At 40.6% G+C, this 14,834-nt stretch overlaps 1 long non-coding RNA gene across 1 annotated transcript; it reads left to right on the top strand.

Moving 5' to 3' along the window:
* Positions 1-1,749: 1,749 nt before the first annotated feature.
* LOC121914745 lies at positions 1,750-12,916 on the top strand. Its single transcript, XR_006100574.1, has 3 exons — positions 1,750-1,971; positions 6,488-6,569; positions 10,311-12,916. It is a non-coding gene; the product is annotated as an uncharacterized LOC121914745 (long non-coding RNA).
* Positions 12,917-14,834: the final 1,918 nt, after the last annotated feature.

Here is a 14,834-nt window from a genome sequence, read left to right as displayed (position 1 = left end):
CATTTTTTTTTGTCCTGAAGAGATGCAGATCACCAACTGATGCATATCAGAATTGTTGTTCCCATTACATTTTGGGTTCCTGAATCTCTTTGTGTCATTTTAACCCTAGTGTTATTCACATATGCCATCATTTCAGGATAAAATAGAGCCACCTCCATTGCTTTGAATAATACAGAGCCATCTGAATCGATTCAAAAGCTTATTCACACTAGCAATGATGTGGATCTATGCGATCTTTCAGGAAAACTCGGGGGGGGGGGGGGACCCAGTATTGAATATGCCAGGTTAAGTGGGGGGTTTGCCACCACCATCCCAAAAGTGCATCGAGTGCATTAGGGGCATGTGTAAAGACTGAGGTTTGATCCCAGAATTATCCCAAATTATTTTTGTAGTGTGAATGGTATTGAACAACTCAGAGTCACCCCTAGCATTGCCCTCGCCCACCCTTGCTTTGGCACAGTGATGGTGAACCTTTTAGAGGCCGAGTGCCCAAACTGCAACCCAAAACCCACTTATTTATTACGAAGTGCCATGTCCCTCTGGCTTTCTAGTAACAAACTCTGGCAAACTTTGAGCTGGGGCGATAGCACATGTGCCCACAGAGAGGGCTCTTAGTGCCATTTCTGGCACGCGTGCCATAGGTTCACCATCACTGCTCTAGCATTTCACACAAGGCTCTTCGCCAAGCCTGCCTGGACATGCCAGGACTTGCATCTAAGGCCTTTTCCACATAAAGCATTCTCTTCTATCACTGGCCTACATACATCTGCCTCACATTTAGGGGCCTCAGGGGAGTAACCTCATACCCCAATCCCAGCAGCTAGTGTTGTCTTATTGTCAGCAAATCTCGAGTATATGGGTAACACAGCACTATAGACAAAGTCTGAGACAGATGTTTCAGCACACATGTAATAGAAACAAATACAATCTCCCTGCAAGATGACAACCAGCACATCAGGGATTGGGATGATGGACTAGAACATTGCTCTGGGTGTCTTTTTGCTTTTGTTTTGTTTTCTTCCCTTTCAGTTCCTGCCAGGGGAATCTTTACTCCATTGGGCAATGAAAAAATTGTACGGTTCACTCTTCCACTTCATCCTACTACTTATAGAAATTCACAAGACAGTCAAGGGGGAAAGATCTCCGGCTTGCATATCAGATATGCACAGAGCAGGATTCTGTTTCTTTCTGAATCACAGAGAAACCTCAAAAGGGAGTTTTGAATAGTAGATTAATGCTATCTTTCTCATTGATAAAGTTTTAACATTTCCCTAATCGGGAAGGAAAAGGGCATAGGGGCTATATAAGTTACAATTCTTCAAACTAGATTTTGTGACCATTGCTGTTTGAGCTTCGAATGCTGCTCCTATCTTTTCCTGCTGTCATTACCTGCTTTGTTATTTATTTTCCTACTGTTGGAAAGGGGGGAGGACAAAGTTAATACTGTTTCCTTTACCCTTATTTTTATTTTATTTTCTTTGACATTAAAAGCTGGATTGTACAACCCACTTAATGTGCTCTAAGGATCGTGTTAAAAGACGTTGGCATGTTGATACGCACCACACAAAGGTCAGTCATTTTGAGGCTCTTTTCAGACAATTTGCCAGGATTTTTTGGCATTTTGTAAGCACGCTCAGGACAGCTTTCCAGCATGCCTGACCCTGACAGTGAATTGGATAAATAAACCTTCAATTTACCCCCTCCAGCTCAATGCTAGCCTAGCCGATCCCTCTGGAGCCTTCACCTGTCCACATCGTTCAACTGACTGCAACTTTCAACTGACGAACATCCGCTGCTTTTACAGGTTCTGTGACAAACACCATCTAACAGATAAGGCTCCTGAAAAGTCAAAGTCAATAGTGCTTCCATTGAAAATTTAATGCTGGTTCCATCTTTGCCCATCATTCTTCCCCCACCACTGTTGCATGCATCCCAGGAGGCACTTCAAGCAAAAGCACTACTCCATAACAGGTAATGACGTGGCATTTAATGATACTGTCCAAAGTGATCCAGGCCTATGGAAAGTAATGTGCGCTCATGTAGCAGATAAGCACAGCTGAATGTACTAGAACAGCAGTATCTTTCACAGCACTGTCACTAGATACGATGTGACATACCGTCTGACACTATACCTGGTTTTTCTTTTTACTCTGGCATCAGAGAGAAAGAGCATTTTCAGATACACAGCACCAAAAAGTGTTTAGGGAATTCAGGAAAAAGGGAGGAATGCAACATGGCTGCAATTAAGTATTTGGTGCTTGCAGGTTTGCGACTTAAAACAACACCAAACCTATCTGTGAATAAATCCTCATTGTAGAACATCCTTAATCAACCCAGACATGTTTTATAGAAGGAAGAAAAAAGGATTCCATGTGATAGATAAGCTTAAAAATGGTCCCAAACTGATCATTCAATCTGGGACAGTGCAGGAAAAGAAGAGAGAGAAATTGCTCCGAAAGTACAACCCTTTTTGTACTTTCCCCCCAACCCTTATTTGCATCAGTCAACAGAGAAATAAAAAGTATGATCTGACAAGCCCATTTGAGGCTGATGGGAGAAAATGTACCTCTTCCATTTTTCTGACAAAGTGATGCTGTTTATGTAGATTTTAAAAACAAACAAGCAAAAGCCATAACATTTTTGCAGCTGTAACATTTTCTCCGCCGTGCCACGCATGGATGTGAAATTTGACTTAAGCAGCACAAGTACCTTGAGACCACGCAGAGCGAAGCATGACAAACAAAAATCACCTTTATGGTTTCAAGCCAAATAATGTATTACAAGTTTTTGGAGTCTAATAGCGGCTTGGAGTTTAGGTAGCCCCATAACACTACAATGAAGCATGGGTTGACATTTCTATGGCTGCAAAAGGAGCTATTTTCCTGTGCATTACCTGAAAGGTGGTTTAATAAGAAAACAAGAAACATCCATAATTTTTTATATATAAAAAAACTTGCTACCATTTTGTCTGATTATGTGACTACAGAATTGCAGTCAATGGCAGGCAGAAATGGTGTTTTGTATTGTTTTCTTCAGCTGAAGATGTACAAGATTGAAATGAGGAATTTCAGCATTCAAAATATGGAGTTGGATATGAATTTTGTTTCAGTTTACTTTTGACAAAAATGTATGGAAAAAAAATGCAAAGTTCATATTAGGAACAGATGAATCTGAGCCTACATCTAATGTGATGCTAGCAGAACATTTGTGCTGGATTTGACCATTGTGCAACCTGTAATGCATAAAACAGCATACATGTGTGATCTGTTTTGTGCAATGGGACTACACACAACACATCATGGTGCTTGTACAACCGTCATTGTCCCTACAGAATTCAAAGTGCTGGTTAGGTCCTATAAGGCCCTCCAGACAAGGAGTTTAATCACACTGGGTTTATCCTGTGCAGAAATGAGATTTAAAATGGGAAAATCCGTCAAAAACAGGATCGTCTTCACATGACATCGCCCATTAACATGCACAGAAAGTAGACAAATCCCGCAAAAGCGGGATCGTTTTCACACGATGTCAGGGACATTGAGCATTGATCCAGCATTAACCTGCACAGAAAGTGGACAATATCAGCTGCTTTTTACTTTCGGGATTCTCCCAGAAGTAAAAAACAGCCAATTTTATCCACTTTCTGTTTGGGTATTTTCGCATTAATGCTCAATGCCCCCAATGAGTCTGAAAATGATCCCTCTTTTTCTGGATTTTTCTGAGATTTAAATCCCGTTTCTGCACAGGGTTTAGGCACTTAGCCTCCCATGTGATAAACTCCTTGGCCTGTTACAGACTGCCAAAATAAAGCTGCTTCGGGTCTCTATGGAGGTATGCTATTTAAATGATGCATGGGTCCTAAGAGTCCAGAGGTTGCGCCAAAGCCACACTCCATTCCTAAGCACTGGAGTGCAGCTTTGGTGCAGCTTCCGGATTCTTAGGATGCATGCATCATTTAAACAGCATACCTCCAAAGAGACCCAAAGCAGCTTTATTTTCCCAGTCTGTAACGGGCCCTTAGGTCCAACTTAGCTGATATATCTCTGCAGGGATATCTTGTAGCATCACTAAGGAGGTGCGGAGGTGACACCTGGTCAGGCATTCCTGTTGGCCACCACCATCACCAGCCCCCTCACACAATGGGTGACACTGGGGGGCACACCACTGGGAATGTGACACTGCTCTGGTCCTGAAATCTTTAGGACAGGCCCTTCTTTGTAAGTATTGATGGTTGGGGCATAATATAGGTGGCTGGTCCAGGCTCTATAACTCCAAGGTAGACACTACAAAGACCTCTACCTTGCAGTTCTTCTATCACCCAGTCAAGACTTTTTTGTATTCCAACACACTTTTAGAAGACTTTTAAGAATGTGCTATCTTAACAGGTACTCTTTTTAACTGTTCTTTTCCTTCTGAAGCATATGCTTTAAATTGCTTTAATATTGCTGGTGGTGTGATTATATTTCAATGTTTTAACAATACTGCAATCATTTTAATTTCTAAGTCACCTTGAGTCACAGTTCAAAAGACAAAAGTGGGATATAAATATGTCCTGATAGTCAGTTACAATGTCAACAGTGAGATTTATTTCCTGCTCACATTTATGATCCTGGTACCATTGCCGTGATTGTAAATGCCTCTGAAATACACCTTAAAAACAAGTCTAAGCGGCGAAGTAATGAGGCTGCTGGTGAGTCAAATGCTACAGGGTGATATAACCAGCTCTCTTCCACCAGTGAGCAATGGCGCATGGAGCAGAAGCAGGTTCGGTCACAATTCTTCATCACATCATTGCCCTCTGGAAGGATGGGTCTGCTCACATCATCCTGCAGTGCCCCACTCACAAGCACTTCAGAACTCTGTAGATCAGAATGTCTGACTGGCTTTTAATGTGGATTTCAGGGAGTGGATCAGGAGATGGTATGTAGCTACAGTATCATAGCTATGCCTTTCCTGCTCACCTCTTCTGAGGGCAGCACAGCAGGGGAATATGCCAAGGAGTAGTCCAGAGTCCAGTCCAAGGGTCATACAATACCAGTCAGTCAGTCACAGCAAAGGGCAAAGGCAAGAGCGTAGTCACAAGGCAAGTCCAGAGGTCTGATAACTTTAATCCAAGAACAAGGAATACAGGAACAACAAGACTGGTTGTTGACTGCAAAGAATGTCTGCAGCTGGAGATCTTTTAAAGGGCCAATGCTTCTCTCAGGTGAAACCTATTAGCTCTCCTCTTTCTAGGCTGGAAGATTGCCTCACAGACTCCTTGACCTGTCTTCTGTCTCCAGGTCCTAGCACCTGCAGCCTACAGTCCATAGAGTCTCTTTCTCCCTCTGCAGCTTCCTGAGCCTCCTCTGAGACTGCTGAACCAAGCAGCCCCAGATCTGCCCCAATCTCAACCTCCTCCATGTCTTCAGAATGTAAGTCTTCTGACTGTGTCTCTAAGTCAGGCCATGACAATGCCTCTGATGCAGGATCTCAGCCAACTTTGTTGTGGTTGATTATGATGATGACAATGATGATAACCTTTGTAAATGTTTTATCTGCAATAGGAATCATCCAGTTATACAATGAGAAAATGTGCTGAATCTCTCATTTATTTATTCATTCATTCATTCATTTTTGTATCACTTTTTCCTCAAAGTTGGAACTCAAAATGGCTTTCGTAAATTCATTGCTCAGTCCATTTTTCCAGCTCTGTGGTGCATCCATACCTAACCACATCGAATTGTATGGGCTTGTTTTCAGCAGGGAAAAAAAGGAGGGGAGGTTCTGCTCCTGGAAGCATACTGGCATTCAGGCTTTCATTTGAAACAGGTTAAGGGAGTCCAACCCCAACCACTGCCAGCCCCAGAAATAGAAGTGGAACCCATGGACTTCCAGGATGTATGTATGTATGCATTTACACACACACACCAGGTCTGGTACAATTTTCAACAGATGCTAGGGTTAAATATTTGGTCTGCATAAGATAATCCTCCATGCTGATTTGACACAGATTGTTGGTAGTTGTCCCTATGAACACCCAGCCACTCTCTGCAGTTGCTCTCATTTTAGATAGATACACACACACACACACAGGGATTGAGTTCCAGGACCCCTCCTGGAATCCAAAATCAGCGGATACTCAAGTCCCATTAAACACAGTGGCCTAGAAATGGTGCCCCTTATATAAAATGACAAAATCAAGGTTTGCTATCTGAAATTTATATACTTTTAAAAAATATTTTCAAAACATGAATGGCTGAATCTGTGGAAATGGAGGGCTGCTTTTAAAAATATATACAATTGTATTATTGTTTTTCCACGGTTCTTTTTATGAAGTTCCATTTACTACCTCCTCTTTGCTTTTATACTAAGTGTGTTGTTCATTTCTCTTTTTGTATTCTTTAAAAGAAGAGGTAAAGTGACATATTTTCATGGTTATTAATGTTTTGCATTCTTCCCCCACCCCTCCTCTTTCCTTCTCTCTCTCTCCTGTTTGTATTTATTCAAGAGGAAGATGTTTCATCTCACAGCAGGAATATACAACTGACTCAGAAGAAACTCAAGGCACACTTATTGCTAAAGGCCTGCATGTAAGTTTTGTGTGTGTGTATGTGTGTCTGTTCAGTCCAGGTTGGTAGGAACAAAAAGGTGTTTAAACTCCAAAGGAAAGAACCCCTTTGATTTTCACCTTTTGGGTTTGTTTCTTTTTATTGCTGCATTACATATGTAATTATTCTACTCCAGTGGACAGATATTGCGATTCTGGTTGCTCTAGCTAGATTCCTTTTGCTTTTCCTTCCTTCCCTTTCTCTCTCTTCTCTTATTTATTAGTCTTCCCTTATTAAAAGAACATCTTTGGCTTACATGATGGATACTTTTCAAGCAAATGTCAAACAGCTTTATATCAACAAGGCTAGTCAGCAACTGGCAAAGAGAACAATGTGAAGTGTTTGCAAGAAAATAACAGGACATGTCTTTGGCACAGGAATAAATTTGTAGTTTAGGAGGAAGGTACTGTTTTCTTCCCACGGGCAAAAGAATTTTTAGCTTGAAAGCAGATCACTCAGAGTTGGTTGTTCATATCACGGGTGCCAGATTTCCGTTTCAATTAGAATGGATCCTTAGGCAAAACTAAGACCAGAGGAGAATATAGTGCAAGGCCAAGCAAGGACTCTCCAGTTCAAAGCCTGGTGTGGCTATTTGGATAGAGTCTTGATTTAATTCAGAGAGATTTGGACCCAGTGCGGTCCAATTTGAACCCCAAATCCACATAGAAATTCAGGAAATCCAAATGTTTGGCCATCAAATTGACTTCCATTTGGAAACCAAAGGGGCTGTGATTTGTGTGAGTTCTCTCTCTCTCTGGTTTTCTTCCATACTACACAGCTGTAGCACTTTGATATCACTTCAGTCTTGGTCAATCTATACAAAAGGAAAGGCATTCAAACCGTCAAATAGGGCACATCCCTTATAATAAGGGACAGCTGCCAGCCATATAAGAAATACATTTTCCAGCCCTCAAATAAGGAACACTCCTTACCTTTACAATAAGGGGTGCCTGGCACTTACTTTTAAAGTGGGACTTAAAATCCATTAAACAAATACATTAAATTCATACCTTGATTTTGATTCAAAGCAACTTTATATCCTTGGAAGATTATTCCTTATATCTCCCCCCACCCCACCAAAACTCCCCAAAATGATACAGAAAAGTGCCACTTTCCTTCAGTAAGTCAGAGGCTTAGCTTTGCAGGCAAACCAGACTTTAAAATCTCTATGTTCAGCAGGTTAATATCTGTTGATCCTGCAATTGTGACTGCCTTCAGCAAAAGTATTGTGTGTTGGCATAGGAGCTTGAGGGTGCAACAGTATCACTGTTTTATGTCATTTCCATTTTGCCGGGGTCACTCAAATATAAACTGCATTTTTATTTGCCACCAGTGATGGAGAAGTTTCATTTATATACTATGTCAGACTTGGATTTCTCATATAGGGCCTTTTCACAATACATAATTGTAGCACTAATTCCACTTTAACCGCCATGGCAACATCCTATGCCATCCTGGGATTGGTGGGTTGTTGTTGTTGTTGTTGTTGTTGTTGTACCTTCAAGTTATTTCTGACACTAAGGAGAATGGAACTCCTACAAATATCAAGGGCCGATTTGTTCACAGCACTTGAACTTATTATGAGTTCAACTTTTTTGCCCAGCAAAATATGAGGTCCCATGGGGTTCTGCATCCATGGGAGGGGCCCCATGGATAGAAAAACCCATAGGACCTCAAGTCGCATGGGTTTCAATGGCTGCATGTCTGACCACTTTGCTGTAGCCGCATGCACACACAACCATTGGAGTAATGGGGCTTGCTATCCACAGATGCATCAAAGGCAGGCAGGATGTACTTTAAACCCATTATTTCCAACCTTTAGTAGCATCCCAAGTAACAATGTTATATGTTTACTTAAACAGCATCTTTTCCCCCAAAGCATTCAACATGCCTAGACTCAACAATATGACAGCTTTCTAGTCTACTTGAAGTTTCCCACACAGGCATATTTTGTCACTTCTGCTGACTCTCCATCACTTCCACACACTCTCCTCTTGTCATTTCATGCTCCATTGCTTTTTCCTGTAATAAAATCATGTGCCACATATTATTTTCCTACAGTTAATTTTGTTTCCTCTGTGTTTTACGGTAATCATGAAAGGACATCAGTGCATTGCTGTCTTCCATGCTTGTATTCTGTGCAAAAAAAATGATATGAACACAGCCCAGAAAGCTTTCCCTAGGTTTGGAGACTTTCAAGAACAGCTTAAAAATAAGGTTACATATGTTTGCAAATTAAGATATTAAAGTTCAGATATTAATCAGAACATGAGAAGTGCCTTGAGGTATCAGAACAAAATCTATCTACACCATTCTCTAGCCAACAGTGATGGCCCATCAGAAGCCTTTGGCTTTTCATGAGCAGACTGTGAACAGACTCCCCTGTCATTCCTTTGTCCCAGCTATTTCACAGAAGTTATATTCTCTACCGTTGATTTGTTATTTTTATTCATTTATTCATATTTATTCATATATTTATAATCCATCTTTCTTGCATCATGGTTCATATTCATCCAGACACTGACCAAATTCATTTGGACATCAAAATCTCTTATTCTAGTCACTGACCAGACGTATTTACCTTCAGCAGGTTTCTTCATCACATGACTCCAGGCTATGTCCTGGGACCTAATAGCCATTGACAGAGCTATCTCAATGAATTTGTCTAAGGCTTGCTTTAGAGCTGTCTAAGAGACTGCCCATCACTACCTCTTGTAGTAGTCAATTCTACCTCCTAGAGATCTTAGTACATTCTTCGCTTCTCACATTGGGTTGATTATATGCCATTATATAACCTAATGCTGATTCCACAAAAGGAGTTACTGGATTACATTCAGAAGTAGGATGGGCACGTACTGACTTTAAAGGGGAGAGTCTTCTATTTGAATGGCAGTCAAAACACAATCTTTTTTGACGATGTCTTTTGTCTGAAGTCCAAACCTGCTTAAATAATCGCAACATCACAGGGACTTTCAACTTCTGAATCATTAGCATCTGGATAGCAGACTGAGTAGGCACAAAGGTTACTTACTCACAGGTTGAGAGAAAATAAATGTGTTCCCACACTCCATTTGAAACCTTTCTTCAACCTCAAAATTTCTAGCATTGCAGGCAGTGAGACACTGAAAATCATCCACACCTAGAATTTTAGTATTTGCTGTGTCCTCATTCCCTTGGTAACTCTGCCTGTTCATTTTCTTTGGAAGCCTAAACTGTTATCTCTACATATTCCACTGAGGTTTTAAGGTACTGCAATGCTAGAAATTTGAGGAGTGAAGGGACATTTTATTGCAGGGGGGATTCTTATTTATGGACAGTATCCTCATTCACTCAGGGACACAAATGCACACGCACACTGGTACTTACATCCTTGTCTGGCTACCATCTTCCCCTATATGTTGTGATGAATTTCTGTTTCGATTCTAGTAATACACATACAATATAGATACATACGCCAGTGTGACGTAGTAGTTTGAGCATTGGACTATGACCCTGGGAGACCAGAGTTCGATTCCCCATGTATCCATGAAACCCACTGGGTGACCTCCTCTGAACAAATCTGGTCGAGAAAACTCTATGATAGGATCGCCATAAGTCAGAAATAACTTGAAGGCACACAGCAACAACAACAACATATTCATATACATACCAAATATTGTGTGCACATCTGTATTCTCTTTCCTTCTCTTTTTGCATGCTGCATTACCTTCCTTTTGTTGTCAGGTTCTTCAGATGCAGAAGGAGAGAAAGGAAACCAAGTCCTGGCACAAAGACAAAAACAAAAAACAAAAGCATGCCTACTGGGATCTGGATTCACCAGCAAGAAGAGATATAAACTCCACACCAAGTCCATAGCCATGATAGGTTACAGAAAATGTAAAGCAGAGGAGGAAGGGGAGGGAGCAAGTCAAATATGGACAAGATAATTTGTTAGGCTTGTACACCAAAAGACCAAGTAGATATACAGCAGATAGAAAGCAAGAAAGCAGGTCAGGTAGCAGCAAATCATGCTGCTATGAGAGATGGGCACGTCTGTCATTCCTGATCTCATCTGAGGTTCTTGTTTTTCCCCCATGCATTGTTTTTCCTCCACAGACATCCTTGCACATTTTTGTACAACAGTTTTTCTGAACATCTGCATTTTTCACAATTTTACATATTTTTTAGATTCATTTCACAATGAACTACAGCATGTTTGTACAAATTTCAGAAACCTGAACATAGATGTGTCGATGAGTGCATTTTTGGTATTGCAAAATATATCACAAACTCATAAATGTTCACATGGCCTACAGCAACTTGTGTTTGGGTCTGCCTTGAATACCTGGAGGAATGATTGGGTGAATCCATCTTTAAAAATCCATTCCTTCACTCTTCTTCCTATTTGCTCCAAGCAGAAAACCAAAAAATCATATAAAACATGTAGCCCACCATCCAACTGTGAGCAACACTGGCCAAATGAGCAATCAGCAAAATCTTTAACTACTGTTTCTAAAAGACAAGAGCTACTTGATGATGATAAGGCATTCATAACTTTGGTCTGCAGTAATATGCTTGAGCCAAGCAGCCCTCATAGATAGTATCTCCCAATCACAGCTTGAATCTAATTACATGTTGTGTTCATTCCATTCATCTTCTTGTGTCATTTGGTTATTTCACCCAGTTCGGTCATCCATTCAATTTACAGGAAGGGAAAGGGGGTACAGAAGACTTGACTTGGAAACACATACGTATATTCATTTATGCACGCACGCGCATGCGCGCACACGCACACACACAATCCACACAGTGGAAAGACTTTGCAAATAAACTTTGCAGCTAGACATTTTTCAAAGCTACATTCAATGGGAACTGGGTTGCAGTCTTCAAGTATTTCTCAGTGTTCTCAAAAATCAAAAGGGTGGCAAGAGACAGCAACAATGAGCCCTTCCTGGAAAAACTTCCAACATTCTACACTTTAAGAATCAAAGAGTTTTCTGATCTCAAAGCTATCAGGGTCATGGTATGTGTCTGTGGTTCAATAATAATAAAAAGAAAACTAGCTTTTTGTAACACAATGAATACTGAGTCAATATCATGTCAAATGGCTCCTTTCCCTCATCTTTAATTTGAACCAAAGCATAATGAATGCATCATATCCATTGCCACAAGATGTGGTGATAGACACTGACACAGAGACTTCTCAGAGGATTAGGCAAATTTATGGAATTGATGGAAGAGGTCTCAATGAAGATAGTAAGCATCGTTGGCCTGTATGTTTTGCATTCCAGATTCAAAAGGATCAAGAGGCAAAGGATGGACAAAACTTTTGTCTGAGAGTCTACATCACAGTATATAAAGATTACTTTGTTGGACTACGACTCCCCAAATACCTCAGTCTACATGGCTAGTGCCATGCTGGCTAGGAAATCCTGTCTAACAGATACAGTCTAACAAAGTAACTTCCTCAACCTCTCTTCCAGATATACAATACAATTCAGTATAGACGATATGAAATTGGAAGGCAATAGTCTCTTGTGATATAAAGCAGGAGTTTCCCATGGCTGGCATCCACTAAGGGACATATGCATGTGTAAGTCATGCTATACATCTAGGGTCAAAAAGACACTATTGTGCAACAGCCATATTCTGCTGATAACAACAGAGGCAGAGTTGCATAGACAGCATGTCTCTCCATACCTTATCTTTGCACATTGCAGTTCAGCATTGTGCATTGCATATTGCCATGGAGTGTCATGTATTGTACATTGTACTTTACAGTTGTGTGTCATATATAGTGCATTGCATTTGTGCATCATATATTGTGAGTTTAGGGTGTGTGTCATATAAAACATCACCCAAGGAGACTTTCTGCTGTGCATTCTGCAACTGGACCTGTTTGTCCCGGATTGGCCTTTTTAGTCACCAACACGCTTGTACAAAGCATGGGATGTGTCCTTCCTGAATCTTCGTTTGCGAAGCAAAGCCAGAGAGAGAGAGAGAGATTGTGAAACATACATTGTGTATTGCCCAATGCACAAAATGTAGTCATTGACATGTGTTGCACAATGTTGCTATTCTGTATGAAGATTGCTCAATTGGTGTGTCTCCGTGAATGTTTACACTACACTGTGAGACTGTTGGATTGCAGTCTATGTCTGTTATTAGTTATAGGGGATCATTATGATCTGGGGAGCATGATTTTATATTTTTGATTTAAGTCAGTATGTCTCAAAGCAAGCAAACCTGACATTCAGGGATTACATAGTAAAATGACCAGGTTAACCACATGGGTGGGTTATTCCACCCAAAGAAAGACACAGACACATACAAATTCTCACATCCAGATATTTTCTATTCCAATTAAATACATTTGTACCTCATCAACATTTGTGGCTCATGTGTTCCATCCCTAACATCATTTACATTTCAGAAATGAAAAATTAACCAAAGGTCTTAGTTGGAGTTCTTACCCTAAAGATGGATTTGCTTTTTTTTAAAAAAAAAATCCCAATAAATGCAGATAACAGCAGTATCATAAGAGACAGATAAAGCGATTACAGAAATCTAAACCTTAGGTGGGAGGCAAACCTCTTTCTTTAAACTGTGCCTCCATCCATGCTCCATCAAAGAAAGAAAGAAAGAAAAAGCCATGATTATAATCTGAGAGGGAAAGGAAAGCCCTCAAGAAGCAATCTTTTCATAACTTCACTATTTTATTTTTCCACAAGTCTTAGGATTTTTTTTACAAGGCAAATATAATTATAGTTTTGCATAACCATCTAATGAAAGGAAGTCCTTTCTTACCGTGTTAATAAAGGACCTTTCCTACTGTGTTAACAAAGCAAAGGCATTCTACATAGGTAATGTCACTGTGTAATTAGCATGCTCATGCGATGACTTAAGATTACAGTTTATCTGAATCTAATAACCACCTATCAGCAGCTTCACCACTCTGTCTTTTTCAATATATCTTTCCCCTTGAACGGTTTGAGTATCTACTCACTCACAGAGGGGGTCTGAACGGGAATGCAACAATCACAAAGGAAATAAAGAGATGCTTATGAAGGCAAAGCATGTGTGTCTAATATGGTGGCATTCGGATTCTGCTTCCCAGATCCAGATGAAAACCAGATTCAGGTGATCTTCACTGAAGTGCAGCTCCTCCAAGGCAGGCTAAATCCTTAAATGTCTGTTGATCTGTTAGCGATATGGAATGAGAAGAACAAAGAAAAGAAGTCCTTATAACATCATTCAGGCGTTCATAACACAGAGAGGCAAAAAGTGCAGAATATTCAATGTGCTCGTTGCAACATTGTGAAGTCGAAGACTTGCATGGCCAGCATCTATATTTTTTTGTGGTTTTTTTGGGCTATGTGTCCATGTTCTAGAAGAGTTTATTCCTGATGTTTCGCCAGCATCTGTGGCTGGCATCTTCAGAGAATATATTAATAAATATTTAAAATAAAAACAAGGGGGGTTAGGAAATTTTGGAAAACTGGCAAAGAGGCTTCAATGGATATCAAAGTAGGGTCCAGGAGCCACACACAGTCCTGAAGCCACACTTTGCTAACTTCTATCCTCCAGCCATCTTTCTGACATTTGACATGTTTCTTTCCTTGAGACACTTCTGGGTCATAATGCTATTTTTATACAAATTGCCCTAGTATACAACATAGAGGCCAAAGGAAAGGGAATCACTTCACCCACAAAAAATGAACTTCCTCTTCTGCAGAAAAGACAACACCTCACCTTCTAAAAGTTGTATATATTTGTGTTTTAACTACAGCCACCTCTATGATGGCTAGGGCTACCAGTTTATAAACTGGGGAGGGCTCCTGTGCCTTTAACAGCTGTGCAGAAGAGGGAATTTCAGCAACACCTGTGGAAATTCCTTCTTCTGCACAACTATTAAAGATATACCGGTGCTCTCCACTTTTCATTCTGGCAATTCTAATGATGGTCCTCCCCTGCTAAAAGCTAGTGGACTCCCTCCAGAAGCATAGTCTATCCAAAAGTTGCTCTTGGTTCTAATGGAGTCCTGTGCAACTCAACATTTATTTCTGTTTCTCTCCCCTTCCCCATCAAAGCTATAGTCCAGGAGTGTTTCCGGTAGCTCTCTGCCCCATTCCCAGTTCCATGTTCTAGTCCTGATGGCCATAGGGAAGCTTAAGAGGCAATGGGGAAGGGTGAGGAGTCCAAAGAAAGGGGGAGCTCTTTGCAATACAGAAATAAATAAAACTGCCACAACAACTCATGCTTCGGTCG

Source organism: Sceloporus undulatus, chromosome 8 (assembly GCF_019175285.1).
Source record: "Sceloporus undulatus isolate JIND9_A2432 ecotype Alabama chromosome 8, SceUnd_v1.1, whole genome shotgun sequence".
Taxonomy (NCBI): Eukaryota; Metazoa; Chordata; class Lepidosauria; order Squamata; family Phrynosomatidae; genus Sceloporus; species Sceloporus undulatus.
Note: the sequence above shows the minus strand (reverse complement) of the source record. Positions and strands in the feature narration are given on the sequence as shown.